Consider the following 4,696-nt stretch of genomic DNA (forward strand, 5'->3'; position numbering starts at 1 on the left):
ACTTTAGCCTAAAAATTGAATAGAAAAGTTTGGTTGGGTCCAAATCAAATAATAATGAACATAAAAATAATAAATAAATGAATGAAACTAAATGAGGTATCAGATCGAAAAGAGAAAACGTGGAGAAAGGGAGGCGGTTGCCAACCTCCTTCCATATCAAATGCATGGCAGACAACACATTAAATGACATTCACTAATTATGACCAAGCAACTGTTATTGGAAAGAAAAAAAGAAAATAAATCTGACAGAAATCTCAATGCATTTAATAAAATCAATTAATAATGAATTAGAAATAAACTATTCCCTAAAACAAACTTTTCCTTCCAAATACATTACTCCACTCTCTTTCCACGATAATTAGAAGAAAAATATGAGAGAGAGAGTATTCACTCCAAACCTTATCTCTCTCTCATCATCTTCTGATCTCTCCCTTCTCATATGAATTTCTCCCTCAACAATCACCCTCGCCGAAGATGAGTGGTGGACGGTGGCAGTGGCGCCACCGCCATCCCCTTCGGCGGCTAACAACTGAAAATACCTAAACCCTACAAACAAACCCCCACCATTTTTTTTTGTGTTCTTTCCCAATCTAAACTTCGTTTCATCAAAAAACCAACCTAAACATAGATCAAACGATCCCAAAAATAAAAAATCCTAAAACCTATAACACAAACCCCTATGTAATAGCCATTAACAATAAACCAAAACACATGAGACAAAACAACGAGGGGCGAGTTCGAAGAAACACCACAGTAAATCAAGAAGAAAAAAAATCAAGATCTCACAGATGTTCAGGCACAAGAAGAACTACCTAGATGTTCAGGCACAACAACAATCGCTCCCTAGCCCTCTGCTTCGATTTCGAAGGTTCTATTTGGATTTTTATGATGGTTTATTTGAACTTTATCTTAGTTTGTTTGAAATTTGTGTATCAGGATGTTTGAAAAAAAATGTATTTGGTAGTTTGAAAGCATTTGTCTCAGGTTGTTTGAAAAAAGTTGGATTGCTGAGATTTTGATGCTTTTTCTTCTTTTCTTTCCTTTTAGCATGAAAAACTTGCAGTGCCTTTCTTAGTTCAATCTGATTAGGGTTTTTTGTATGATGACTGCTAGGTTTTTGTGTTCATCCTCTTTTTATATTGTGAAATTTTTAGGGTTTATGCTGTTGTTATATGACACAAAAGTAATGGAATTATTCAACTTTATTTATGTCAATAAATGTTTTAATAGTTTACTGAAAGATCTGCTATGTTGATGTTTTGGTGTAACCTGCCACGTTTACTTTCTTATGCTTTAATCTTGGTTTGTACTTGTTTTCTAAAGTTATGCAATTTTGCTGCTTTTGTTTCAGTTTGGATAAGTCAAAAGATGGAGGAAAGATTCCATTATGTGCAAGGTTTTACACATGAAGACAAAGGCCAAGTCACAATCTTGCAAAAACAAAAGGGCCTACACTCTTGAGAATATTTTGCTTACTATTTTTTCTGATTAAATGTAAAAAAATGTAATTCACAATGTGTTAAGTTCTCTTAGTTATTGAACTTAATTATAGAACTTAGTGTAACAAAATGTTATTTCTCTTAAATTAGACCATTTATTTTAACTCATGATTATTACCTGTTTATTTCCAAATAACATAAAACTTGTAATTCAAAAGTGGCCATGTAGTTCAAATCATGCTTATTTTTTCAATTCAAATTTGTAATAACAAAACACATTACCTTTATTTCCAAACCATAAAAGAAAACAAGAACTAAAACAAAATAAAATCCTAATTTAATTGAATTTAAAATGCAATGAAAGTATAGTTAAAGAGCACTTAATGAAATTCCAAATGGATGCATGATAGAAATAATGCATGAAGAAAAACAACTATATGAATGACATGGTATATGTGTATGCATGAATGAATGAATCACAAAGTTCAAAAATGACTATAAGTAAAGGTGTTTGAAAGTCAAGCCTTTAACAAAAAAAAATGATATCCAAAAGAATCATGAACTATCCAAGTCTAATATTGTAGAGACACCTAGGGTTACTTAGTCTTTGATTATCAAACTTATGCGTGAAAAGATCTTTATGACCAAATGTAATGGTCATGAGAAATGATGCAAAGTGAAATGCTAGTGAATCGGAAGTGCTAATGAATGGATACTAATGAATGAATGAAGATGACTGAAATGCATATGAATTGATTTTAGATGGAGGAAAGATTCCATTATGTGAAAGGTATTACATATGAAGACAAAGGCCAAGTCACAATCTTGCAAAAACAAAATGGCCTACACTCTTGGGAATATTTTGGTTACTATTTTTTCTAATTAAATGTAACAAAATGTAATTCACAATGTATTAAGTTCTCTTAGTTATTGAACTTAATTATAGAACTTAGTGTATCAAAATGTTATTTCTCTTAAATTAAACCATGTATTTTAAGTCATGATTATTACCTGTTTATTTCCAAATAACATAAAACTTGTAATTCAAAAGTGGCCATGTAATTCAAATCATAATTATTTTTTCAATTCAAATTTTTAATAACAAAACACATTACCTTTATTTCCAAACCATAAAAGAAAACAAGAATTAAAACAAAATAAAATCCTAATTTAATTGAATTTAAAATGCAATGAAAGTATAATTAAAGAGCACTTAATGAAATTCCAAATGGATGCATGATAGAAATAATGCATGAAGAAAAACAACTATATGAATGACATGGTATACGTTTATGCATGAATGAGTGAATCACAAAGTTCAAAAATGACTATAAGTAAAGGTGTTTGAAAGTCAAGCCAAAAAAAAAATGATATCCAAAAGAATCATGAACTATCCAAGTCTAATATTGTAGAGACACCTAGGGTTACTTAGTTTTTTATTATCAAACTTATGCGTGGAAAGATCTTTATGACCAAATGTAATGGTCATGAGAAATGATGCAAAGTGAAATGCTAGTGAATCGGGAGTGCTAATGAATGATTACTAATGAATGAATGAAGATGACTGAAATGCATATGAATGACTTTAGGTGGCGGAAAGTTTAGGGTATGACAGTATGATATAAACAAGTGAGTATAATGTTAGTAGGCTAGTATAATCAAGAGAAACAATAGTGTGTCAGATGAAATCATAAGTTAACAAGCAAAGCCTCATCTACATTTCCAATGACCCAAGTTGGTTGGTGTAGGGTCAACCTATCCATGATTCAGAGTACCATGGATGAACATCTGATCATCCGTTAGTAAATTTGAAACCAGGAAGGTTCAAACAAACCTAACCAAGCCAACATCATGACAAAAGTTGATCTCATTGGCCCTAACATTCAAGACCTTATAAGTCTCTCAAAAAATAACTAAATGACTTGAAATAAAATAAAATCAAATACTAGAATAAAAAATAACATAGGTCTATGTTGGAATTTTTTTCAGAAAAATAAAATAAGTGATCATAAAAAATAAATCAAAATGGAAAGAAAATGAGAAAATAAAAGACTAAAAATAACACAAGTGAAAAAATAAATGAGGATTTGCACACGCTGGGGGTTGAACCCCTAACCTTGGGGTCATGGGGGGATCAACCCTCTCCCACTAGGACATAAGCTCAGTGGTATTAATAAAACACGTCGAAGCAATAAAATATTGAAACAATGTTTAAAAATGAACTCGCGCGCTAGCGAATAAATCAGAGTGAGACATAGTTTGTTTTTGAATTCAAAATCCGCACGAAGCAACGATCTCGGTGTCGTATTCAACCTCATAATTTTTGAAAATTGAAACTTGGAAATAAGCAAATTCAATCATAGTTTTTTGAGGAATCTTATTACATGATCATAAATAAATCATTATCCACACTCATAAGCCATTAATTGGCTCTGAGTGTGGAGTTTTCTCTCACGAATCAAAAAGATGAACTTGACCTAATCTAAAAATTAAATTCCAAATATTGAATAATAGAAGTTGGGAACTTAGGGGAAATAATCAGAAGATCATTACGAGGGAGATGGTAACTTAATTGGATGATGGGAGTGAAGAGAAATACCTGGTCAGAAACAACTCAGGGAGGATTTCTGATGGTATGGCTCAAATCATATGAAGTTTGGGGAAGGGGAGTTAGGTGCGTGGAAAGTTTGGATGATGGTAAGTGAAGGTTTCTGGATGGTTGTTTGAAGCTGAAACACTTTGAAACTCAAAACACGATGTTCTATTTTTGAAGCTTGAGGTTGAAAGTTCAGCAGAGGTTTTATGGGATTTGAAACTTGGTTTTTTGATGGAACACCTTCACCTATTTATAGGGAAGGTGTGTGGATGGCTTTGGAGGGAGAATGAAGTGGTTTGGTCAGAAATGGGGAGTGGCTCGAAGCATGGTTGAAGTGGGATCATGAGGGACAAGTATGGTTGTAGTCTGAGCTTGTTTACACCATATGCAAGTTTGCTTTGGTCCTTAACATCAATCTAGAACAAACAAGAGCAAAGAGAAGGCCTGTTGTGGAATTTTCTTTTTGCCATTTTGGGCAAAAAATCAGAATTTGCACATGGGATCGAGTTTTCTGATTTGTGAGGTTTCCATGTTCAAGTTGACTTCCAAACATACCACACTATCATATGCAATATGTTTAGGGACCATTGGGATAAGATTGAAATGGTTTGGAGACTTGGTGCATCCATTTTCAAATTATGATCGATGTGGTCTGACTTGC

The 4,696-nt window shown here is 32.6% G+C and overlaps 1 long non-coding RNA gene across 1 annotated transcript; it reads left to right on the forward strand.

Moving 5' to 3' along the window:
- Positions 1-287: 287 nt before the first annotated feature.
- Positions 288-1,607, forward strand: LOC127083993 (uncharacterized). The gene is made up of 2 exons (XR_007788598.1): positions 288-868; positions 1,352-1,607. It is a non-coding gene; the product is annotated as an uncharacterized LOC127083993 (long non-coding RNA).
- The last annotated feature ends 3,089 nt before the right edge of the window (positions 1,608-4,696 follow it).

This window comes from Lathyrus oleraceus, chromosome 5, assembly GCF_024323335.1.
Source record: "Lathyrus oleraceus cultivar Zhongwan6 chromosome 5, CAAS_Psat_ZW6_1.0, whole genome shotgun sequence".
Classification (NCBI taxonomy): Eukaryota; Viridiplantae; Streptophyta; class Magnoliopsida; order Fabales; family Fabaceae; genus Lathyrus; species Lathyrus oleraceus.